The sequence below is a fragment of the Nyctereutes procyonoides genome, unplaced genomic scaffold, assembly GCF_905146905.1.
Source record: "Nyctereutes procyonoides isolate TBG_1078 unplaced genomic scaffold, NYPRO_anot_genome, whole genome shotgun sequence".
Taxonomy (NCBI): Eukaryota; Metazoa; Chordata; class Mammalia; order Carnivora; family Canidae; genus Nyctereutes; species Nyctereutes procyonoides.
The window spans coordinates 4,617,355-4,644,705 of NW_026575036.1; the positions used below are offsets into that span (position 1 = coordinate 4,617,355).

The 27,351-nt window shown below is 37.6% G+C and overlaps 1 pseudogene; it reads left to right on the plus strand.

Moving 5' to 3' along the window:
• The first annotated feature begins 245 nt into the window (after positions 1-245).
• On the plus strand, positions 246-18,646 carry LOC129505476 (40S ribosomal protein S8-like; annotated as a pseudogene).
• The last annotated feature ends 8,705 nt before the right edge of the window (positions 18,647-27,351 follow it).

Sequence of the window (27,351 nt, forward strand, 5' to 3'; positions counted from 1 at the left end):
TCAGTAGATTATGTGGCTGACTCTTGGTTTCAGGTCAGGTCATGATCTCAGAATAGAGATATTGAGCCCTTTGTCAGGCTCTGTGCTCAGCAAGGAGTTGGCTTGCAATTCTCTGTCTCTCCCCCGCTTTCTTTGCTCTCTCTCTCTCACACACACACTGTCTCTCTCCAGTTGGAATATCATACAGGCAATAAAAGGCATGGGAAACACATGGCGGTAGCTTTGTTTTCAGCCAGCTATGAGTGATGGTCATCTCCTGGGATAACTGGCACAAACAAGTCTGAGGGCAAAAGGAAGTCTTACCATAAGAAGCAGAGGTTGGAATATGAATACCCCACACCCGCAGTCTGAGTTTGGGGAGGGAACAAGAGCTACTATGCCTAGAGGCTGCATGTGGGGAACTTCTTCTGGAGTTCCAAGTGTTGTGTGTGCAAAACAAGGCTCATTGTTGTTGTCTACAAAGCATCCATCAATGAACTGCTTCACCAAGACCTTGTGAATATCTATGTCATGCTCATTGACAGCATACCACCCCAACAGTAGAAGAGTCCCACTATGCACTGCCCCTGGGCCAAGCTGAGTCCTAAAGAGGGAAAAGATTTTAAACAAAAATGATCGAAGAAATATGATGAAAGGGCAAAGAATGCCCAAATCAGCATCTTCTGGAGGAGAAGTTCCAACCCAGTGCATCACAAGAAGACCAGGCCAGCATGGCAGGGCAGATGGCCATGTGCTAGAAGGCAAGGAGCTGGAGTTCTAGCTGAGGAAAATCAAAGCCAGGAAGGGTAAACAAATCCTCCTCCCTCCTATCTTCACTCAGATAATAAAGGTGTTTACTGTTTTGTTTTGTGGGTTTTTTTTAATGACAGAACAAGCAAACCTACGCTTATTCATACATAGATAATTTCTAGAAACAAACAAGAAATCGTTAACAATGTTTGCTTCTGGAGATGGAACTGATATCCAACAGTGAAGGAATATGTTCTTCTTACTCTGTATTCCTCTATATCATTTGAAATTTTTTATGGACGTACTTATTTTGATTAATTTTTTCAAATGATCTTAAAATTATATGGCAATGCTAAGATTTAAATTTGCTCTAATATTAATTGATCATTTGTTTCCTTCATCATTATTCTTTCACTAGGAAGAAACTTATATATGTGAAAGAAGTTGGATTTAAAAATTAAAAAGTCGGGTGATGTGAATGGAGAGATCTATTTAAAATTATGGATTAAAGACTTAAATGTAAGACCTAAAACCATGAAACTCCTAGAAAACAGGAAAAGCTCCTCGACATAAGTCTTGGCAATTATTTTTTTGGATATAATACCTATAGCATATTTAACAAAATAAAAAATAAGTGGAATTCTGTCAAAATAAAAAGTTTCTGTGCTGCCCCCCCCCCCAAATCATCATCAAAGTGCAAAAACAATGGGATGCCAAAAATATTTGCAAACTGTATATATATCTGATAAGGGGTTAATATACAAAACATATAAAGAACTTCTACAACTCAATAGAAAAAATCAAATAATTCAGTTTAAAAATGGGCAAAAGACCTGCATAGACATTTCTCCAAAGAAGATATAAGAAAGGCAAACAGGTACCAGGAAAGATGCTCAACATCCCTGGTTATTAAGGAAATGCAAATCAAAACCACAACAAGATATTACCTTATGCCTGTTGGTCACTATGAAAAAGACAAATGCTGGCAAGGATGTGGAGAAAAGGAAACATTTTTGCATTGTTGATGTGATTGTAAACTGGTGCAGCTACTATGAAAAACAGAATGGAGGATCCTCAAAAAATTAGAAATAAGTCTATCATATGATCTGGTAATTCTACTTATGGGCATATGTCCAAAGGAAATGAAAACAGTAACTTGAAAAGATATCTGTACTCCCATGTTTATAGCAGTGTTATTTGTGGTAGCCAAGAAATGGAAACAACCTAAGTGTCCATTCACAGATGAATGGATAAAGAAGTTGTGGTGTTTCTGTGTGTGTCTGTGCGTGTGTGTGTACAAAATTCAGCCATAAAAAATGAAAAATTCTGCCATTTGAGGCAACATGAATGGACATGGAAGGCATTATGCTAAAATGAAATAGTTCAGAAAGAGAAAGACAAATATCATATGATCTTATTTACATGTGTAATCTAAAAGCAAGCGAACAAAAACAAAAAAAAAACAACTCCTAGAAAAAGAGATCAGATTTGTGTTTACCAGAGGCAGGGGGTAAGAGGAGGGAAATTGGAGGAAGGTGGTCAAAAAGTATAAACTTCCAGTTAAGATAAGTGAGTGCTCAGGTTGAAATGTATAGCATGATGACTATGGTTAACAGGTTTATGACATATGTATGTGAAAGCTACAAAGAGTAAATTCTGAGTTCTCATCACAAGGGAAAAAAATTTTTTTTGCTTTCTCTTTTTATTGTATTTGCATGAGATGATAAATGCTAACTAAATAACTGTAGTAATCATTTCATAATATATGTAAATCAAACCAGTATGGTGTATAGCTTAAACTTATGCAGTGAGGCATGTCAATTATATCTCAAAACTGGAAAAAATTAAACTTAAAAAAATTGTGAGGGAAGAGAATGAGATCTGCTGCTCTTGTTCAAGTTTCCACACATTGCCAGATAGTTTTCAAAACATTGGGTGTTTCCTAGGGCTTGTACACTATTGTTATGCATAAAAGCACCTTCCAAGAGCTGAACATTAGCAACTAAGGGCTTTCATGGACTGAAGGTCCAGTAAAGATCACTCTTGTTTTTACTGGAGTCAATAGCTATGAGAGAAGGTTTTCCTTTATTCATTTGTTCATTTATTCAACCAATATATATTGAGTGCTTGCTTGTGCTATGTATTGGACCAGCCATTTGGTATGTAGTGCTAAATAATAATAATCATACTTACTTTTATTGAGCCATTAACCATAGCGTGCTACTAAGTACTTTACATATATTATCTCATTTATCTTACAATAATCCTGGGATGTGGATATTATATATATATATATATATATATATAAATTTTACTATTATATTTTTTAACAGAAGAGGAAATCAGGGCTTAGAGAGATTGAGTAGGTCACTCAAGATTACATAGCTAATAAGCAGTAACCTTGGGGTTTGAACTGAGGGAATCTGATTCCAGAACATTTCTAAACATGTCCTGCCTTTAAAAGCACCGGTAATCTCTGCAGGAATAGGGAACCTTGCCATTCTATCATTCCTGCATGACAGACAAGAATAGTTACCAATATTACCAGCAAGAGGGAACAAGACATATTTTTCTTGTACTCATTAAATTAGTCAACAGAGGTTTTTTTTTTTTTAATTAAGTATTTACCATATCCTTGGTACTGCTCTAAGCCCTGAGGATATAACAGTGAAAAAGATTGGTAAGATCTCTGCCCACAAGGCATTTGCATTCTAGTAGATAAGAAAGTCTAAACAAATAAAAGGCAAAAAATAAATCAACCAGGATGCCTGGGTGGCTCAGTGTTTGAGCATCTGCCTTCGGCTCAGGGTGCGATCCCCAGGTCCAGGGATCAAGTCCTGCATGGGGTTCCCTGCGGGAAGCCTGCTTCTCACTCTGCCTATGTCTCTGCCTCTCTCTGTGTGTCTTTCATGAATACATAAATAAAATCTTAAAAAAAATTAAAAAGTAAATAAATAAACCAACAAATTGAGGTAAGAAAATTTGATTACAAGAGTAGAGTAAAATAGAGGTGAGCTGTTTGTGATTAAGAATCAGAGACTCTCTGAGTAGAAGACAGTGGCCAAGATACTAACATGCACGCAAACCCATTTCCTTTCCTTTCTGGGCATAGACTTAAACAATATTTCTCAGGCTCTTTTATAAATTCATGGAGTCACTGGTATATGGGCAAGATTGGCAAACTCCTCTTTGAGACCTGGTGATAAACCTCTGCTGTGATGCTCCATACATGCCTCCTTCATCTTCCTACTGGGCAGAGCCAATCCAGCAAAGGAATCTAAGGCCTTGGAAAGTGATGAAACCACCCTATTGAAAAGGGCCCCTGAATCCTCATTAGGAAGTCTGGCTGTAGAAACCAGCTGATCAGACTGTGTTATGATGGAGGAGTAAAACTTTTTTTAATAAGCCACTGAGATTTGGGGGTTGTTCTGGCAATAAGCACAGCAAGCTAAATCTTTTTTTTTTCTTAATATTTATTTATGTATTTATGATAGACAGAGAGAGAGAGAGAGAGAGAGAGGCAGAGACACAGGAGGACGGAGAAGCAGGCTCCATGCCGGGAGCCTGACGTGGGACTTGATCCTGGGACTCCAGGATCGCGCCCTGGGCCAAAGGCAGGCGCTAAACTGCTGAGCTGCCCAGGGATCCCCCAGCAAGCTAAATCTTGAGGTATGAGAAGGTTGTAGTGTGGGAAAGAGTACTGCAGAGGAAGGAAACTACATGTGTAAAGTGTCTGAGTAAGAGAAGCAAGTATGTACAACAATCTGAAAGATGCCAGTGTGCCTACAACTTCAGTGAACGGGGTTATTGAACTGGGGGAGGGAGTCTTGTAGCCCAACCAGGCAGGGCTTTGTAGACCATGATATGAGGGACAATTTGATTCTCAATGCAATGAAAAGCCATCAGTGTGTTTCAACCAAGGGAGCATCCTGATTCACCTAATAAAAATGATAGCCTGGGGGCACCTGGATGGCTTAGTCTGTTAAGCCTCCAATTCTTGGTTTCAGCTCCAGTTGTGATATGAGGGTCCTAGGATCTAGTTCTAAGTCAGGCTCCCTGCTAAACAGGGAATCTGCTTGCCCTCCCTCCTCCTTCCTCTCCTTGCAGGTGCTTGTGTGGTCTTTTTCTGTCTGTCTCTCAAATAAATAAATAATTAAATTAAATTAAATTAATTAATTAAATTAAATTAAATTAAATAGTTTGGGAGTGCCTGGTTGGTTCAGTGGTCGAACGTCTGCCTTTGGCTCAGATTGTGATCCTGAGGTCCTGGGATCGAGTCTGCTTTGAGCTCCTGCAGGGGGCCTTCTCCCTCTGCCTATGTCTCTGCCCCTCTCTCTGTGTCTCTTCTGAATAAATAAATATTATCTTAAAAAATGGTTTGAGCTGTTAGTGTAGAGTTAATTTGAAAGGGCAAGACTACCTATAGGAATCGGACAAGCTACATCATTTGTGAGACACAGTGCAAAATGAAAATGGGATGATCAAAAATTATTTGAAATGTCAACACTCCCAAGGGCAGAGCATTAAACAAAACACAGGTCATCACAGCAGGAATGAAGGGGATTGGTATTCTCTCCAGATGACATGAAACTAGAAGAAACAGGGGTTCCCCGGTGAAGGGACAGTGTGAAAATGGCTGTGGGATGGGGAAGCAACCTACACCACCTGCAAGAGCAACCACCACTTGAAAGGGCTGCAGGGAAGGCTGAGCCTAGGATGAGACCCAGATTTTAATTAAAGCAAGGGGATGCAAAGGCTTTGATGGAAAGGATTCAGGATATAGGTCTGTTTACTGATCAAAGCATGGGACCTTCAGAGGGCACAGTGTGTTGGTAATGATGCCTGACCAAGGTATCTAATGCAGGATGATACTCAGTCCATTGAATTCCTTCGTCCTGAATTTCTTCCTTGACAGTTTATTAGGGGTGAGTATGGTGATGAGAACAGCAAAGAACATGCCCTCTCAGACTACTCTCAGTTCTGTTCCTAATTAAATCCCAAGAAAGTGACTTATAATACTAATGCAGAGGAAACACTGTATTTAGGGGGTCTGATTAGTCCCCGAATCCTAGATAAGGAGCTTACCTAAGGCAACATGGGACCTCCCATGGGGTCTTAGGCTCTCATCTTATCTTCCTTTCTCAGGGCTTTGGTGGTTGGTGTCTCCTTGACTTCTGAAGAGCATGTGGTTTATTCAAAATGCAGTTTCAAATTTATTCTTAAAATGATTCCAAACAGCCTAATTTATTAATTTATAATCTCAAAGAAACAGAACAAACTGGATTGATATTATTTTTTTTGAGCCAGAATACACCTTTGAACTAATAAACTATCTCACAGTAAGAAGGCAAATCCATACCCACACAAAGTTAAATATGCAGTTAAAATGCCGGTGAAGGGTTATTCTGCATAGATTTAAATATTGTAATTTGCTGGGTTTGTGAGTCAGGCAGATGCGGTTCATTTTGAAGCAGCTTTTGCGTCTTTTCACATGATTTGGCTATTCTTAGATTTCTGAGTCATTCTGTCCTCCATGCTAGTCATTTTTCAATTCCATATTCTCTATTCATGAGGGAGACAACATTAACCAGTACAAATTTGGCTATGTGGCTTACTTCTTTGAACAAACAGGCTATATATTCATTCCTATTCTTAGTGCAATACCTTGGGACAAGTTGAATGTAAATAAAATATTTGGGGAATGCACTCTCACACTGTAGAGTTTCTGGTAAGAGGTGCCAGGAAACCTTGGCATGCATATTATTGCATAATTGTTTTGATTCAATTTGATTGTCCTCTTAATGACTGAAATCCCAAAGCAGTAGGAATACTTAGGAAAGAACAGAAATGTGGATAACATGCGATGAGCCAAAAGATCTTGCCAATGTTTCATCCAACAGAAGCAGCATATCTTAGAGAGTAATGTAGGAGGTATATTGATATCTCCTAGAATAAATTTACTGGTAATGAAATTCCTTTGACAAATGGAAAATAGTAATAAATTCTTCATCCAAGGTGTCATTATGGGAGCTCAGAAGTGTAGGTATGAATAGGACTATAACGGGACTGGGGGTAAAATTTGAAATTCCATCTTCATTGGTTGGGGAATATAAGCAGAGGAAGAGGGAGAGAATACTCTAGATGAGAGAAGGATTCCTGGTGTTTTACTGTATTTTTCATGCCCACCTAATGGTAGTGTCTGCTAAATTGCAGCTCCTTGAGAATAAAAGCTGTGTTTCCTCATCCTTGTGTTGCCATTGCCCCAAAGAAAACCTGGGACATAATGGACACCCAATAACTATTTGCTGAACTGTAAGAAACTTCTGCAGCAGGGTAAAGCAGGCCCACACTTACCCTGCCACTATATTGTTGTGGGGGCACCACTGTGTTTTTCGAACCATCTCCTTACCCTCTAGCCAGCTTTTAGCCCTTAGTCTCAGCAACCACTCTGAGAACTTCAGTGGAAGCAAAGAATTGACTCTGTCCCACTTTTCACCTCTCATTCTATTTTTTTTTTCTTTTTCCATCAAGAAAGTTTAGGGAACCATGTATGCCTAAAGTGCAGAAGAATCTCAGTTCTAAATAGGTGACCTCCTAGGTCGAGAAGCATTAGGCTCTGATATGACTTGTCTGCTAAGGGCTATTAGTCTAACTTAGACCCCAGGCCAGCTTCTTGGTCCTCAAAAATTAGAACTAACTTGAGAGAATTCCTGACACCCTCATTGAACGAATAGATATTAATGACCAAGAGGCAGCATGGGTAGGCAATTTTGTGAAGCCTTGTACCAATATGTGCTACTACTGAGAAGTTGGCTGTTATAAGTCATCGGCAGATGCATATTCCATGCTTTTATGCATGTTTGAGATCAGTTTCCTTAGTACTTAATGCCATTGTTCCCCCACAGGAAGCCAGAAGAAAGAAGTACCATACATATCATAGGAGAGAATTCCAAGAAAAAAAGGAATGGTATGAGTCTTAGGCCACAAAACGCGGAACTGAAATTCAGAAGAGTATCCATTGGAGCTAGTAATTAGGTCAATGACATTCTCAGCAAGAGAGAATTCAATATGTTGCTGGGAAGAGACGCCAGTATCTCAATGATTGTGAGGTCAGGAAGTAGAAGCTGAGGGTAGGTTATGTTTACAAGGAGCTTGACCAAGAAAAGGGAAGGAGAGAGAAGAATTAGGGCTCTAGAAGGATTTGGGATAGGTAATGAAAGGTTTTTTTAGATAGGGCCGATCTGCATGTGTTTAAAAGCTGTAAAAAGAGATTCATTTTGGGCTAAGTCCATATGTGGATAAATAGAGGCCAGCTAAGGCCAGGCCATGAGGTGAGTGCAAGAACTAGGAAGCAGCCAGCAGAGTGAGGGATGGGCAGGGCTGGCCTCTGGGCTGCAGAACAGAGGAAAGAGTCCTCCGAGACGAGAGAGAAAATCAAATGCAGACAGATTTTTCAACTTTAATGAATCTAAAGGAGACTCCTGGTTTAAGGCAATAAGATAAAAACAGAGTAAATAAAGCAGTCATGAAAAGCACTGAAGCAAGCTGTAGGAAGTAGATCCTGGAGAAATTGCCTAGGCATTGGGAACATAGCCGCCACTCTTGTAGAGCTTCTGTCGCACTGCAGAGAGGGAACAATTAAGGGTGCCAGTCTGACTGGGTAAATAAAGATGTTGATACTGGAGAAAGAGTCTGTAACAGATAAAACAAGGTCCCTGAGGACATGAGGTTGGTTGGCATCCTGATCGCAGGTTGAGTAATTAATTTTGTTAACATCATGCAAACCATACGTGAGATTCTGAGCCAAGAAGGAAAGTTGGCTTGAAGGTATTTTGTATGTGCATAGATACCTGGACTTAGGGGGGAAATTCTGTTTGCTTCTAGCGTCTGAGGGAAAACATACATATGTGTATTTAAGAGTTTGCATATTGTGTATTTTAACAATCTTCAGTGTTCTTAAATTTTCCAAATACTATGGCCAAACAGACATCGTAAAATATTTGTGTTTAAATAGCCTTTAGTAGTTTTTACATGGTTATTATTCTTTCCAACTGAAAAGATCTTTCTTAGCCTAGTTTCCTCAGTACCAGTCCTCCAAAGTGCTCCTCTTAATTTCCATTTAATGAAAATCTCTACATTTATGGGCTTGTATTTTCTTTGGATTTAAGTTAATCCTTCAAGAGAAGCTTTAACTCTCTCAAGCTACTGGAACTCTGCTTTCTGGAACCGTTATGTTTACTATTGGAGAGTGACTTTGGCACCAAGGAAGACTTGGCTCAATACATTTTTTCAACAAAATTACTAATATAATAAATTTTGAATCAGAATATTTGAAATAAAAATATAGATTTAGTAAATGATTCACTATTTAAAGACAGGATAACTATGTTCATGATTTATATTTTGTTATTTGCAAGAGCTTTATTGTGCCTGTTCATAGTCACTGGTTCAATGAAATCCAGTTTTATTTGACATCAAAATCTAGTATAATGATGAAACTACCTGGTTTGCTGAAATGACATATCTAGATTCAGAAAGAAAATAACTGAGCAGGGAGGACAAAACTCACACTAAGGATCATTTTCTTTTCATGTCCTTTTTGGATTAGAAATATTTTTAAAAAGGAACAAACTTGTTCTTAGAAACTAACTTGAGAGTTAGTTTCTAAGAAGCAACACAATGCAATAGTGTCATTTGCATTGAATAGTTGGTTATTAGATGCTCATGTACTTCAAGTGTTGGTTTTTGGGAAACAGTAACTTATTAGGTGAAGCTAATAGTGTAAAATAGTTAATCAGACTTTGAAATTAGCACTCCAAAAGCACAAAGGTTTAGTCAAAAAAATTTTTTGAAACTTCTAAATGTCTCCCATATTTACCAATGCTGTTTTACTTCTTGTCTTCTTGTCTCTCAAGAGTTGCATAACAGGTTTTCCTTACTTTGTAAACTTTGACATACACATGTATAGAAAATATATTATATATTTATTTTATTCTCTTTCCAAATGTATTTTTATTACTTGAAGTTTAAATTAAACATCTGAAAGAGATAAATAGTTTATGATTTGGATTTTGAAAAAAAATGCTGCTCTTGAGATAAATCTGAGTTTTTGACATCTGCTAATTACACTGATAACTTGGAGAGTGAGTGGAGAATTCCTATTTTATTCATTCACATAATGGATGATATCTGATTTATGTTTCATGCTAGATCAAAACTCCAGAATCTTATACTGATTCCCACATATATCATATCAATATCAATATAATCACACTGTCTTATAATAATAACAATAAAAGAATCATTTATAAGGACATTTTAGAAAACCAGCAAGCTATAAAATCTATTTGATTGAGAGGCACCTCGGTACCTCAGTCAGTTAAGCGTCTAACTCTTGATTTCAGCTCAGGTCATGATCTCAAGGTTCTGGGATTGGGCCCCATGTGGGGCTCTGTGCTTAGCTGGGAGTCTGCTTGAGGATTCTCTCCCTCTTCCTTTGCCCATCCCCCAACTCACTCTCTCTCTAAAATAAATACATCTTTAAATAAATCTATTTAATTGAAGCACATTGTGAACTATGGTTATCATGCCACTGAATTAACCAAAGTGCCAAAAATTTATAGATTAAGAACTGCTAGGCCCGATTCTCTATTTCCAGTCAGAATGAAACTAAGAATATGCTTTTACAGATGTGAAGTGCAAAGGAACTCACTCTCTCCCTCTCCCTTATCCTCTTCTCCATTTATCTCCAAGCAGAAAATTATCTAGTGGGCACTAGTCATCTATGTAGCTGTTTAGAGAAAGACACCTGTTGACTTCAAAAGGATCAGAGGTAAAATCTTCCTCTGGAGGAGAGAAACACCAAACATGTAAAGGGTGTAAACTCTATCTGGATGGACTTACTGTCTCAGTCAACAATTTCAATGACCAATTTGGTATCTATTATACATTTAACTCTGTGCCAAGTGTGGCAGTGTATGTAAGAATTATAAGCTAATTTACTGACCATATTTTGCTATTTATTTGGACAGATAAATGTGATACGATGATGTGCAAATAAATGATATATTTCCCATTCTTCTCCTTCTCCTTCTCATTTGTATACCTTGGACCTGTGATGCACCTCATTCTAACTAGATAGATAGACACTGTCCAAAAAGAGGCTCTCACTGAGGAGCTGTAAGATGGGAAAATATTGGGAGAAGTGATTGTGCAGACACATCTGTCTACCCTACCATCGTACAAGCTAAGATTGCTAAACTATGCAGGAGAGAGTTGGTGAGGAAAGGAGAACCAAAGGTCTTAGAAAAAATTGACAAAGGGACTATTGTGATATATCTTATTAAACTTAGAAATGTAAATCTGAGAGTAGAGAGGTTGAATGCCTCTGTCTAGTGGCACATTGGGAAGTAGTATCCTCACAGATGTGTCTTTGCCATATAAATGCCAATAATAGTGAAGAGGGCTGTTTGGAGAATCTCAATGGCAGGGTGGGCTAAAGATAGCTGGGTAAGGAAGGCAGTTCTGATCTCACCTGGGGTTAGCTCTGCAACAGCAGTCATCAGGTGGCTTGACTGGGGAGGAGAGGATGTCTAAGGTCGCCTCGATCACATGTCTGGAGACTTAGTGTTGGCCATTGCCCATGATCAATGATCAGGGAAATCTCTCATCTGTCAGTAGTTGCTTCCAGGTTGCCTCAAAAGGCAGGGTTATTTTCCAAGAGTGTGAAGGAAACGCTAAAAGCCTTCTTGAGAATTAGGCCCTGGAACTCATACAATACCACTTCTATTACATTTTATGAGTCAAAGCAAGTCAAAAGGTGAGAGCTTAGCTTCAAGGAGTGGAAAATATGTTCCACTATTTAATGGGAGGAACTGCAAAGTATTTGTGGTCATATTTAATCTACCACAGTCCACATTCTGGCTACAATTATTTACATTATTTGATATGCAAAATCTGCTCATCTCTTTGGAATGTTGAGACCTGTGCTATGCAACGCATTGGGCATATGCCATATGTGGCTATTGAACAATTAAAATGTGGTGGGTACAAACTGAGATGTGCTATTGTTTAAAATACACACAGAAGGGGCACCTAGGTGCTTCAATCAGTTGAGCGACTGATTCTTGATTTCGGCTCAGGTGATGATCTTATGTGGGATCGAGCCTTGCCTCAGGCTCCCACTCTGTGGGGAATCTGCTTGAGATTCTCTCCCTCAGCCCTTCCCCTCACTTGTGCTCTCTTGTGTGATCTATCTCTCTCACAAATAAATAAGTAAACCTTCATAAAAAAATACACACAGGATTTCACAGACTTAGTAGAAAGAACGTAAAATATCTCTGTGATATTTTTTCCAGTTTCATGAAGATTTAATTGACATATGACGTTTTAGATGTTTGAGGTGTACCACATGATGATTTTGTAAATGTATATATTGTGAAATGATTACCACAGTAAGGTTAGTTAACACATCCATCACCTCCTATAGTTACCATTTGTGTGTCTGTGAGTGTGCCTGTGTGTGTTCAGAACCTCTAAGATCTCTTTCAGCAATTTTCAATTATACAATGTAGGAATGTTAACTATAGTTACCATGATGTTCATTACATCCCCAGAACTTATTCATCTTGTAACTGGAAGTTTGTACCCTGTGGCCACCTTGACCCATTTCTCCCTACTCCACTCCTCCAAGCCTACTTTGGGCAGCCACAGTTCTGTTGTTTCAGTGTTTTATTCCATAAAGAAGTGAGATCATACAGTATTTGTCTTTGTCTGAGTTATTTAATGTAGCATAATGCCCTCAAGGTATATCCATAGTATTGGAAATGGCAGGATTTCCTTCCTTTTTATGGCTGAGTAATATCCCATACATACACACTCACACCACATTTTCTTTATTTATTCATGTGCTGATGAGCACTTAGGTGATTCCTACATCTTGGTTATTATAAATAATGCTGTGATGAGCATGGGATGCAGGTATCTTTTCAAAACAGCATTTTTGCTTCCTTCAGATATATACCCAGAAGTGGGATTGCTGGATCATATGGTAGTTCTATTTTTTTTTTTTTTTAGGAACTTCTGTTCTGTTTTCCACAGTGGCTATGCCAGTTTACATTCCCATCAGCAGTGCACTTTTTTCCATATCCTTGCCAGCACTTATTGACAAGAGCCATTTTAACAGGGGTGAGAGGATATTGCATGGTTTTGATTTGCATTTCTGTAATGATTAGTCATGTTAAGCATATTTTCAAGTGCCTGTTGGGCATTTAAATATCTTCTTTGGAAAATTGTTCAAGCCCTTTGCCCATTTTTAAGTTATTTGTTTTTATATTTTTGCTATTGAGTTGAATCCTTTATATATTTGGATATTAACCCCTTTTTGGATGTATAGTTTATGAACATTTTTCTCCCATTTCTTAGGTTGCCTTTTCATTTTGTTGATCATTTCTTTTGCTTTGCAGAAACTTTTAGTTTGATGCAGCCCCACTTTGCTTTTGTTGCTTGTGCTTTTGGTGTCATGTCCAAAAAATTATTGGTAAGGTCAATGTCAAGGAACTTTCTTTATGTTTTCTCCTATGAGTTTTGTGATTTCATGTCTTACATATAAGTTTTTATTCCATTAAAGTTAATTTTTGTGAGCAGTGTAAGATAGGGGTTCAGTCTCATTCTTTAGCATGTGAATATCTAGTTTTTCCCCCACCATTTATTGAGACTATCTTTTCTCCATTGTGTATTCTTGGCTCTCTTGTCAAATATTAGTTGAATATATATATATATATATATATATACATGGGGTTTTTTTCTGGGCTCTTCCATTGGTCTATATGTCCATTTTTGTGCTGATAACATACTGTTTTGATTTACTATAGCTTCGTAATATAGTTTGAAATCAGGAAGTATGATGCTTCCAGTATTGTTCCTCTTTCTCAGGATTGCTTTGGCTATTCTGAGCTTCATGTGGTTCCATGTGAATTTTAGAACTGTGTTTTTTCTTTATGTGAAAATATGCCATTGAAACCAAAATGGAGATTGCATTGAATCTATACATGGCTTTGGTTAGTATGGATGTTTTAACAGTATATATTTTAACAAAGATTTATTTTTTTCTATTTGTGTCTTCCTCAATCTCTTTCATCAAAGTTTTATAGTTTTCAGTGTACAGATCTTTCACTTCCCTGCTTACATTTATTTCTATGTATTTTATTGTTTAGATGCTATTGTAAATGGGATTTTTTTTTTCAGTAATTCATTGTTAGTGTATAGACAGAACTGATTTTTGATTTTGAGTTCTGCAATGATACAGTTTTTTGGTGGAGTCTTTAGAATTATCTCTGTCTCTTTCTGTTTGTGTATACATATTGAAAATTATATAATTCTCTCTATATATATTCTCGTATATATGATGATGTCATCTGCAATAAGATGCTTTTGATTTTTTTTCTTTAGATTTTGGTGCCATTTATTTCTTTGCTTTGTCTAATTGCTCTGGCTAGGACTTCCAGTCCTACAGTGAATAGGAGTGGTGGAAGTAGGCACCTTGTCTCATTCCTGATATTAGAGGGAAAACTTTCAACCTTTCATCACTGAGTGTGATGTTAGTAATGGACTTAGCATATAGGACTTTTATTTTATTAAAATTTGTTCCTTCTATACCCAATTTGTTAAGATATTTGTGATGAATGGATACTGAATTTTGTCAAATGCTTTCCCTACATCATTTGAGATAATTATGTGATTTTTATTATTCATTCTGTTACTGTGATGTATCACATTTATTGATTTGCATATGTTAAACCATCCTTCTATTCCAGGTATGAATCCCACTTGATTATGGCATATGATCTTTTTAACATGCTGTTGAATGTGATTTGATAGTTTGGGATTTTTTTTTTTGAGAATTTTTGCATCAATATTCACTAACAATATTGGTCTATAGTTTTCTTATAGTGTTCTTATATGGTTTGGAATCAGGGTATCAGTGTTGAATCATAAAATTAGTTTGGGAATGTTCCCTGCACCTCAACATTTTGGAAGAATTTGAGAAGAATTGGCATTAATTCTTCCTTAAATGTTTGGCTAAATTTACCAGTGAAACCAACTGATTCTTGGCTTTTTTTTTTTTTAATTGGGAAGGTTTTGATTACTTATTTAATCTTCTTGTACTCTATTGACCTGTTCAGATTTTCTTTCTTTCTGATTCATTGATAGGTTTTATCAAATTCTTATTTCTAGGAATTTGTCTATTTCTTCTAGGTTGTACAGTTTGTTGGTGTACATAGTTGTTCATAGTAGCCTTTTATGATTCATTGTATTTCTGTGGTATCAGTTGTAACATCTCCCCTTTCATTTATAATTTTATTTGAGTTTTGTCTCTTTCTTGACTAGTCTGGTTAAAGGTTTTTCAATTTGATTTCTCTTTTCAATGAACCAATTCTTAGTTTTGTTAGTCTTTTTTATTGTTTTCCTATCCTCTATTTCATTGATCTCTGTTCTAATTTTATTATTTTCTTCCTTCTGCTAATTTTGTATTTAGTTTGTTCTTTCTCTAGTTTCTTGAGATGTAAAATTAGGTCATTTATTCGAGAGCTTTCTTTTTTTGTGTGTGATGTGTGTATATCTTTATTGGCATAGTCTTTCAGTTTTGACAATTTAATCATAATGTGCCTTGGTATAGCCCTTTTGGAGTCTCTTTTGGAATCCTTTGGGCCTCATGAATCTGGATGTCCGTCTCTCTCCCCAAGTTTGGGAAGTTATTCCTTTAAATATACATTTTGTCCCTTTCTCTTCCTTTTCTCCTTCTGGAAGTCACATAATGCATATAGTGCTTTTTAAAATGGTATCCCAAAGGGGTATTGTAGGCTTTCTTCATCTGGATAATTTTTAAAAAAATATTTTATTTGTTTATTCATGAAAGACACAGAGAGAGAGAGAGAGAGAGAGAGAGAGAGAGAGAGAGAGAGGCAGAGACACAGGCAGAGGGAGAAGCAGGCTCCACGCAGAGAGCTTGAAGTGGGACTCGATCCAGGGACCCCAAGACCACGCCCTGGGCCAAAGGCAGGTGCCAAGCCTCCAAGCCACCCAGGGATACCCTCTCTGGATAATTTTAAATGACCTATTTTCTGGTTCATTATTTGTTTGTTCTTCTATTTGGTTGATTCTGCTGATGAAACTGTCTTTTGAATTCTGTAGTTCAGCATTTGTATTCTTTGGCTCTAAGATTTTATTGTTTGTTTCGTGGCTCCTGTTTCTTTGTTGAGCTTCTTATTTTGTTCATGCATTTTGCCTCCTAATTTTGTTTAGTTGTCTCTGTGTTCACTGAACTTCTTTAAGAGGATTGTTCTAAAGTCTTAGACATTTCATAGATCTGCATTTTTTAGGGTCTATTATTGGAGTTTTATTACTTTTCTTCGGTGGTGTCATGTTTATTTGATTCTTTGTGATCCTTGATTCTGTGCCCTGGTATCTGCATGTTTGAGTAAGTTGTCTCTTCTTCCAGACTTGACAAGTTCACATTGACAGGGGAAAACCTTCACCAGTGAGCTCAGCTTGATTACTGAACAGTTTAGCTGGTACTATCCTTGGGCAGGCAGGGCTTGCTATTGGGGTTTTTATTTGGGTAAGGCGACTGCCCGTGTTCTGAGGTTGGGATGGAAGTGCAACTGACTGGACTCTGTGTTCAAGCAGTGCCAGTGGGTGGGCTCTCCTACTGGTCAAGGCTGCTGTCTATACTCTGCAATCAGGTGGGGCCACTAGCTGGACTCTGCAATTACTTCTGATCAGGTAAGGTCACAGCCTGTGTTCCCTGGCAGAGTGGTACCACTGGTTGGACTCCACAACTGGACAGGTTTACGGGCCAGGCTTAACAATTGCTCCTGGTCACATGGGTTTTCATGCTGTGCTTCCCTACCAGATGGTGCTACTGACTGGACACTCAGGGCTTCAGGCAGAGCTTCATAGTTGGATGAAGCCTCCCTGTGATCAGGCAGGGCCATAGGCTATGTCCTGAAGTTAGGCAGGGCCATAAGTTGAACTTTGCCATCCAGTAAGCCACTAGCAAGACTCCACTGTAAGGCAAGGTTGCTGGCTGAGCTCTCTGGTCAAAAGGGGGCTCCAGCTGTGTCTCATGGTTGAGTGGATAGAGAGACAGTGCTCTGTGGTCAGATAGAGTTGCTTTCCATGTTTCCTTGTCAGTGGCTATGCTCTGCAGTTGGGCAAGGTTACTGGTTGAGCTCCCTGCCTTGGTGAGACCACAGGCTATGTTTAGCAATCAGTCAGGGCCATAGACTAGGTTCTGCATTACCCAGGGTCATCGTTCAGGCTCTTTGGTTATGTAGGGCCAGGGGCTATACTTAGTAGTTGGACAGGACTGCTAGTTTGGTTCCCTGCCCAAGTATGGCTGTACAATGGGCTCCATGGTTGCCTGGGTTCTTTGGCTGGGCTTCCTGGTTAGGCAAGACTGCCTTATCTTTAGTTCACTAATTCTTTTTCAGTCATAGCTAATTCCTATTACCAATTCATAAAATTTCATGTTACATTTTTCAGTTAATGAATTGTTATTCAGTTTTGTCTCATATCTGCCATGTCACTTTTTTTTTTTTTTTTTTAGAGAGAAAGAGAGCACATGCATGTGAGCAGGGGAGGGAAGGTCAGAGGGAAAGGGAGAGAGAGAATCTTAAGCAGGCTCCATGCTGAGCATGGACTCCCCCCCCCCACCTCAGTGTGGGGCTTGATCTCGTGACCCTTAGATCATGATCTGAGCTGAAATCAAGAGCTGGACACAATGCACTAAGTCATCCAGGTGCTCTCTGCCATGTCATGTTTTATATTTTCTACTCCCCTACCCAAAATGTTAAACTTGGTGTTCACTTATGTGGGCATTTTAAGTACAATTGTTTTATCATTTGAGGTTGATGATTCCATTAAGTTATGTTGTTTGTTTTGCTTCTTTTTTGTGTTTTGCTTCTTTTTTTAATTTAAAAAGATATATGCACCCCCAGGTTTATTATGCATTATTTACAATGGCCAAGACATGGAAATAACAAATGTACATTGATGAGTGAATGGATAAAAAAGCTAATATTTTTATATAATAGAATATTATTCAGCCATAAAAATAATATCTTGCTATTTGGACAACTTAGGACTTGAGGACTATATGCTAAATGAAATGTCAGAATAAGATAAATACTGTATGACTCTACTTATATGTAGAGTCTAAAAAAAAATGAAGAAATGAGCTTATAGATATATAGGACAGATTTGTAGTTGCCTGAAGGGGGATGTGAGGGAATAGGTGAGGTGGGTAAAATAGGTCCAAACATACAAATTCCCAATTATAAAATGAGTAAGTCATGGGATGTACAGTGAAGTAACTATGACTATACTTAATAATACTGTGTTGTATATTTGAAAGTAGCTAAGTGCCTGGGTTTTGAACATCCTTTGTACAAGAAAACAGTGTAAGAAAAATTGTTCAGAAAAATTTTCTGATGCTTTTCATATGGTATCATTTTTCATAGAGGATTTCCCTTTGCTTTTTTACCTACCAGTCCAGAACCACTTTAAATGAAGTTTAAGTGTTAAGCTCCTTGACCCTCCAACAGATGGTGCAGTGTTTAGGTGCATGTTCAAGAGAGGGCTTGTTTACTTCCAGATTATTTTATAGATACAGTTCTTTGTAGTGGGTAAATTATTAATGTCCCCTCTCTTAAAAAGTTCTTGATTTTGATTTCTGTTTCCCCAGTTCCACAAGACCACCAAAAGCACTGCTTAACCTTTCAACTGGAATGGCCACTATACTCGTAGGGTAAGTATGCTTTGAGTGCCTTTGCTTATATGTCCGACTTCTTGTTTTCTTCTAGATCTTATTCCAACAAATTCTGAGGTATCTTGTAACCTCTTTGATGTCTTTTAGAAGAATCTTGTCTATAATCCTATGTTTATCATTGATACCCTGAATTACATGTGGCATCATTTTCCTACTTTTTTCTTCATCTTCAAATTAAGAAGGACACCTGTAACTCCAAAACATATGATAAAATTGAGTGTTAGGGAAATATGGCCAAAGTGACATCAATACCCTAGCTCATAAGACTATTTTAATTACAAAGTTTCACAAACATTTTATTTTATTTTAAAGATTTTATTTATTTATTCATGAGAGACACAGAGATAGAGACAAAGGCATAGGCAGAGGGAGAAGCAAGCTCCCTATGGGGAGCCTGATGCGGAACTTGATCCCAGGACCCCTGGATCATGCCTTGAGCCTAAGGCAGATACTCAACTGCTGAGCCACCCAGGGGTCCCTTCACAAACGTTTTAATGATGTGTATATGTTTTTCATAAGAATTATAAGATTTCCTCCTAGGAATTGCCAAAAACATCAATCATAATTTAAAATGCCAAAAAACCCCTAAGATACTGAAATGTAAATTTTCCTTAGGAAAGCAGTGAGTAAACTATCATATAGTTTATTAAACTGTCATGTGTAATTATTAGTGTCCACATTTGGAATTTTAGGCATTCTTATTAGCTCTTCATGAATGTTTTTAGGTCATTGCATGGTTATATTCAATGAATTCTCTTTCTCTTTTTTGAATTAAATGTAATTCATCCACTCAAAAAGCTCAAATGTAACATTTTATCCTCTATTTTTAAAAATTTAAATTTTTATTAGTAGCTACAGATGAAGTAAATGGAATTTTGAGAGGAATTTCCACTATCTACTTCTAATGGGCAAAATACCATGCTACCTGGACACAGCAGAAAACCGGGAGGCTACTTACTATAATAACAAGTGCGGATTAAGGTAGGATATTGGATTTACCACTGCTTTTGAATATCACATATGGTAAACTCCAAAGGTACTGTCTCTTTTAGTAACATTTTAGCACAAGGTTGTCTCACTTGGAAGCATATTGTAAATGTTACATGATTCCCAATATAGCATCAGACTACAGTCCTGGAAAAGCTTCTATTTATATCTCTTAGAAGCAGTTTTTATCAGGAAGTGTTTTGCCCTCCCAACCAGCCTTCTCATAACCTTCTTGAGAGTACCTTCTCTGCAAAGACACAGGGAACCTAGAGTTTTCTTGTCAAAATAAAATGTGTGAGAGATGATTAAAAAATATGAGGACTTAAAAAGGATGAAGTAGTATCATCAGCTGTCATAGAACCCCAAACTGAGAAATCTGAACCAAGACACGACATTCATTTAAAACAAATCTTACTCTGCAGTGGACTCTTGAGAGCATTTAGTCTTTGAGTTTTTCTTGCTTGGTACTGGTCAGCTCTTTTAAATTTTGCCTAACTATTGATTCCCTTAAATAAAACTGAAGTCAGCTGCTTATATTATAAAGATACATTTGTTCCAAATACATCATGTCTTGACTTAGTAAGAAAAAAACTGCACTTTTGTGACACTTAGTAGGCCCTTTTGGACTTAAATAGAATAAAAGCCATCAGTCAAATCTGCTGGTTCCTGATAACCGTAATTTTACAAGGAACGTAAGCAGAACTTATTTAGAATAAGCACTTGCACCAATATTTGTTTCTGACTTTTTTCTTTGCACTGATCTCTGTTTTCCTTTCTTTTAGAATGATGGTTTAAGAATCACACATCTTTTTTGGGGCACCTGGGTGGCTTAGTGGTTGAGTGTCTGCCTTCTGCTCAGGGTGTAATTGTGGGGTCCAGGGATTGAGTCCCTCATCAGGCTCTCCACAGGGAGCCGGCTTCTCCCTCTGCCTGTGTCTCTGCCTCTCTCTGTGTCTCTCATGAATAAATAAATAAAATCTTTAAAAAAAAAGATTTGCACATCTTTTGGATTTAGGGATGATTTGAATGGGGTGTAATAGAATATCTAAACTCTTGGAATTTTTGTTTATCAAAAATGTTTGAAATAAAGCATCTAAAATATATCAAAAGGCAAATGTGAAAACAGACTAGAAATATCCCTGTAGGTTTTTATATTTAAGTCAGCATGATTAAACATTAAGCAAGGGGAAAATACCAAGGGAATAAAGAGTTAAGTTTTGAGCCCAGTTAGGATTGAATATGCATGTGCTAGAGATTTCCAGTGAAAGATGTGTGCCTTATGCATGAAAAACAGCTGGGGAGAGGGGCTGAACAAGAGAAACCACTTGGGAAGAGAGGTTACATGATGTATGAGCTAGTGAAATTTCAGCATGTAGAAAATGCATAACCATTCTTAAGAATCACATAAAATTAAAGATTGATGCTCAGGCCAGAGTAAACTCTTTCAGGGCTAGAGAGAGTGGATTGGTATGGCATTTCTATTTTTTTACTTCCCTGTTCCTCATTCTGCCTTACTGGTCTAATTTGACTATAACCATAGTATTTAACATTGTATTAAGAGCTTTCCATGTTCCAGGCATGCTTTAATGTATCAATTCTTTTTTTTTTTTTTTTTAGATTTTATTTACTTATTCATGAGAGACACACACAGAGAGAGGGGCAGAGACACAGGCAGAGGGAGGAGCAGGCTCCCTATGGGGAGCTGGATGCAGGACTCAATCCCAGGACCCTGGGATCATGACCTGAACAGAAGGCAGATCCTCAACCACTGACTCACCCAGGTGCCCCATGTATCAACTCTTTAAATCTTCTTAACAAACCATGAGGCAGAAACTATTTTAGAGATAAGGAAACTAAAGGTGAAGGTGAAGTTCTTTGAGCAAGATCAAATGGCTGTCAGTGGTGACTTAGCTCCAGAGTCTGTTCCTCCACCACTTGCATCAGACTCCTGACAACATACCCACCTAGTCTCTGGGACTGGGAGACCACATAGGGTGACTTGCAGGATCTTAAATTGCTTAGAATCTCTAGGATATTTAAGATTCGGAGATCCAGGGATCCCTGGGTGGCGCAGCGGTTTGGCGCCTGCCTTTGGCCCAGGGCGCGATCCTGGAGACCCAGGATCGAATCCCACGTCGGGCTCCCGGTGCATGGAGCCTGCTTCTCCCTCTGCCTGTGTCTCTGCCTCTCTCTCTCCCTCTCTCTGTAACTATCATAAATAAATTAAAAAAAAAAAGATTCGGAGATCCTTTTGGACTTAGTGAACTAAATCTCATTTGCTTTTACACTTTCTGACTTTAAAAAATAAAGATTCCCTTCATGCTCCATTTTCCAGAAAAAAAACCCCACCTTTTTTAAAGGTGAGAGAGGCAGAGGGAAAGGGAGAAGCAGGGCTCAAACTCATGACCCTGAGATCATGACCTAAGCTAAAATCAAGAGTCAGATACCTAACCAACTGACTCACCGAGGCACTGAGGAAAAACATTTTATAGACAACCGTGAAACATATTTCTATGTTCCTGGTACTATTTGAAACATTTGTCATTAATTCTTGAGGGAATTTGATGTTAGTAATATTATTTCCATGTTAATAAATATCAGTGCAGATCTGGGATTTAAACCGAGTTTGTTTTTATTTCAAAGCAAGCATTCTCTTGCAAATTATTACAAAGAAAAGTTAAGGTTATTTTGATTATAAATGACATAATGTTTATAATATTGAATACCTACAAGGGAAGCTATCTGAATAAATCTGTATCTAGAGGTAGAATCTGACTATTGGCCAATCTGAGGAAATCCCCAGCTGGTAGGTTGATGGACCATTCATTTGAAGATGAAAGAATTATCAGGAGATTCCTGTAGGGATACTATTCCCTTATCTTCCTCTATCTTAAGGAGAAAAAAACAAACCAAAAGGGTATATTGGCCTACACTTAAATTCAGAAGATAAGTACCCTTTGCTTTCTGGAATAGATGCCATTTCTGATAATACTATTTTCTCAGTGAAGAGATGCTCATAGGAAACTCACTAGTAGTGGTCTTAATTATGCTCAGAAATAAGGACACTTGGGTGGGTCAGTGGTTGAGCATCTGCCTTTGGCCCAGGTCTTGATCCTGGAATCCTGGGATGCAGTCCGCAAGAGGCTCCCTGCATGGAGCCTGCTTCTCCCTCTGCCGATGTCTCTGCCTCTTTCTGTGTGTCACTCATGAATAAATAAAATAAAATCTTAAAAAAAATATGCTCAGAAATATACAGTATCTTCACACACACTCCACACACACACACACACACACACACGCACACGGAAGTGCTAAGACAGCAAGAAAAGAAAAATTCAGGTAATTTTCAGAAGATTATTTGAAATCCAAAGAGACTCAATACACTTGAACTCTAAGCATGCTGTTCCCTGGAAAGTGGTTGAGCAGAAATGAGGAACAACTCTGACCATGATGAGAAAGAGTGGTATTGGATTGATTTGGTGGCAGCAGCTCATCACTTACACAAATGGAGTAGAAATAGAGGTAAAAATAGAGTTGCTAGAGCCCTAAAGGCAAAACTGATGATGAGGCAAAACTGTTGGCTTCTTTGTATAATATTTGGTGCCAAGCTTATAGTTTCTGGATGGGCAACAGTCCATATCTATCAACAGATTCCTAGCTTGACTTGGGATCACAGGCCAAGTTGTGATAGGAGCACTGGGCTCTTGCCTTCTCAGCAGATAATGAGGTGCAAATGCAAAGGGGAGACCTTAGAACTAACCACATTATGTCTCTTCAAAATAAATGATAACACCAGAAGAAAAGTACAGTATCAGTTACCAGGCGTGGCTCTTTACCTCAGGAAGTTCCCTAAGGCCTCTAGGTCTGGCATATGGTAAGCATTTTAATGTGTGTGAAAAATGTTAGTTGTTGAAATGTTTCATAATGGTATGACTAATTATAAACAAATTAATGTTTTTTTACACCTTCCATTAACTGTAATCAATAAACAACAAGTAGGTCCAATTATCTTATCCCATGTCAGCTTGAATAGGACAGAGCCAGAGACCTGGAAGCAGCTTTAATGTATATGTTAAAAGGCTATAAGTCAGTAATAACATGACCATCTGGGAACTACTATGCTGGAATGATTGTTTACATTCCAAATTACCTTTCATTGAACAGGCAAAATGATTAGGTACCATATAACAGTAATTGTACTGGGATTATTAATAAATGATTAAGACACACAATCTTTCAGGAAGGTTGTGTTCTAGTGGGACAGATAAGAAAACGAGTAACTTGGACACAAGTTCTAAGGCAGCACAAAGTTGGTGAGCTCAATCCAGATCAATCAGAGAAGGAAAAGACATCTGAACATGTCTTGGAGAATGAAGGCTGACAATGAAGGGGAAAAGGGTATTCAAAGCACATGGGAAGGAAGAGAAAATGAACAGTTTGAAAGAGCCTGATGTATATGGGGAATATTTTTTTTAAAGAAGATTTTATTTATTTATTTGAGAGAAAGCATGAGCAGGAGGAAGGGGAGAGGAAGTAGACTCCCCACTGAGTGGGGATCCTGATGTCAGGCTGGGTCCAGGGAATCCAGGATCACGATCTGAGCCAAAGGCAGACACTTAACTGACTGGACCCCCCAAACCCCCTTTACAGGGAATCTTAAGCAGTTTGGTATTTCTTTATGGCGAAGTGCAAAAGCAGGAGCAGGTTAAAAGTATTACGATCAGAGAGGGATGTGAAGAATATACAGTGGAGGACATTTTTTCCATACTAAGAAGTTTGAATTTCAGTTTTTTGAAGTCATAGGAAACCATTAAAGGGTTTTAAATAGTGTGGTCAACATTTCAGGGTTTGCGATTTAGATTTTTGGGTCTCTCTGATTGTGGTGGTGAACTTTTTTGAGAGGATAACACTAGAGACTCTGAGAAAGAAATAGAAAAATAAACCAAGCAAGTTAGAACTCTAAAAGATTTGTTGGCTAAAATGACACAGAGCACCATACCAGGTGGCATGTCTTAAAATGACAGCAGTGCATGGATATGTGTTTGAGGTTTGGGGATTACACAAAGATTACTGTCAACTTCCTGAATTATTCATAAACTGTATCTACTTTTCATTGAGTGACGCATATAAATGGCCAACGATAAGGTGCTACATCTTAGCCAGTTTGCTGACAGAGATGCTGGCCATACCAAACTGTTATTTGCTCCCCACTCATGTGAGTGTCTAGGCTTCTGCTCACATTGCTTGCTCCACTTGAGTGTTCTTTTTCCCTTGTCTGCTTAGAAAACTCCATTAATATTCCAAATCTAACCTTCTATGACACTTCTTCCCTAAAGCCTTCTTTTCCCTCCCTTGACCATGTGACTACTTGTAGGTACTTCCATTGTAATGTTACCTCTTACTGATTCCTTACTGAAAGCCAGGCACAATGCAAAATGCTTTCACAGATATATGTTGTTACAATAACTTTACGATTTACCCCAGATTACAGATGGAGAGACTGAGATTTTCACTGACATGCTATAACTTGTTCAAGGTCTGGCGGTTAGAAAGTGAAAACCAAGGTTTAAATCTTGGTATATCAACCTCCCACATTTATGGGGTTTCATTAATGCCAAACTGTTCTATTTCTTCCTTAACTTATTATATACTGTAAATTTGAGAACCAAAATATCATCTGCCCCCATGATGCTTGGCAAGTAAATAGAGGGTGTTCAAAACTATTGTTTGAATGCATGAGTGTTTAGAGCAATACTACTGTGCCAAGTAGTTCTTCAGTACCTCGAATTCAATATAATTGCAATGGGCAACATAGCGTCAAATCTGCCGATTTTAAAAATACACTGAAACATAATGTCTACCAAATTCATCAATGTTGTTGCAAATGGCAAGATTCCTTTTTTTTTAAGGCTGAATAGTATTTTATTGTATGTGTGTATCACATTTTTTATCCATTTATCTCTCAATGGATATTTGAGTTTTTTTTTCATAACTTGGCCTCTATTAATAATGCTGCAATGAACATGGACATGCAGGTACCCCTTTGAGATCACAATTTCAATTTTTTTGAATATTTGCTCAGAAGTAGAATTGCTATATGATATAGTAGTTCTAGTTTTAATTTTTGAGGACCCTCCATACTATTTTCTGTAGTGGCTGCACCATTTTGCATTCCCAACAACAGTGTACAGGGTTCCAATTTAGCATTACGGTAAGAGACATGTCAGTTACAGAAGAACAAATACTGCATGAGTCTGCAAATATGAAATGTTTAAAATAGTCAAACTTCTAAAAGCAGAACATTGAATGAAGGTTGCCAGGATATGAAGGGAGAGGAAAATGGGGAGTTCTTATCCATTGGGTATAAGTTATAGTTACATAAAAAAAGTTACACAGTAGAAGTTCTAGAGGTCACTGTTCAACATGGTGCCTATAGTTAATAATACAATATTGTGCACTTGAAAATTTATTAAGTGTGCCCTCATGTTCAGATCTCATGTTGAGTGTTGTTACCACACAAAAACAAAACAAAACAAAACAAAAACAAAGGAACACAAGGTAACTTTGGGAGATGGTGGATACATTGATACCTTGGGTGTATGTTTATGTCTAAACTCATCAAATTATATATATTAAATATAAAATATGCATGCATTTAAAAAAATGCACCTATTATACCTCAATAAAGCTGTAAAAAATACACTAAAGCAAACATGACAAAATCTGAATTAGGTATAGAATCTCATTAAAGCAATAAACAGTAGAATGGCATATAATGGAGATCTTTTTAATGACAGGGCTGTCTGAAAAATGATAAGTTTATCACAAACACTGTCAAGAATCTGAAAATATTGGATAAAATCACTAAGAGAAAACACCAATTATGATATTAGTTGATGAAAGTGCATTATGCTGGAAAACATTAAAATTTAACTTATATCTTTATAATGAATTAATATATAAATACGGCTTTTAAAAATTCAATTTACTATGTCTGCATTTAAGTGCCTAGTAGATGACAGTTGCAACTATGATTGTGTCTCCTGCAGTACAGTGTATTATATGACAAATACAAATCTGGTTCTGTTTACTAAATGGGGCCTACCATATAAACAGTTATGCATATGACTGTGCCTACTGTCTAAGAATTACATATAAGACCACTACAAATATGAATGTGCTAAACTTCTTGCTATTAAAGAAGTTAAAACTTTGTAAAAGATGTTAATCTTGTAAAGTAATGGAAGTACTAAATAGTAAACTATAAGTAATAGAAGTACTTATATAAACTATAAGTAAACTATAGTTGTGTCACACCCCATCCTGAAGCCATATAAAATAGCATGGAGAAGTTGAACAAAGTTGCAGAAACAAACAAACAAACAAAAAAAAAAACAAAGTTGCAGAAACATAAAAATCTTTAACATAGTTAGGGCAGAGTGGGTGGCTTCATTTGACTAGTGGATAAATTATAGGGAATGGTATGTCAGGAAGGGCAAGAGGGAGACAGGTAGGGTCACAGAGAATGATATATAGCATACTAATGAATTTGAACTTTATCTCGTCGGATGTCACTCAAAAATTTTACGGTGGTGGGAGAGGTGGTGGTACTGTGTGTGAAGTTAGTTTTTCCTTATAGAAAATGTGTCTAAGACATGGAGATTTGAGGATGGAGGGTAGGTGAGAAAACTTTAATTGGGAGAAAGATAAGGAATTTAAGACAGGTGAAGTAGAAATGGAAATGAAAATTCAGGTATCAGGAATGTTAAAAAGGTAAATTCTAGTGATCTTAAGGACTAATTATA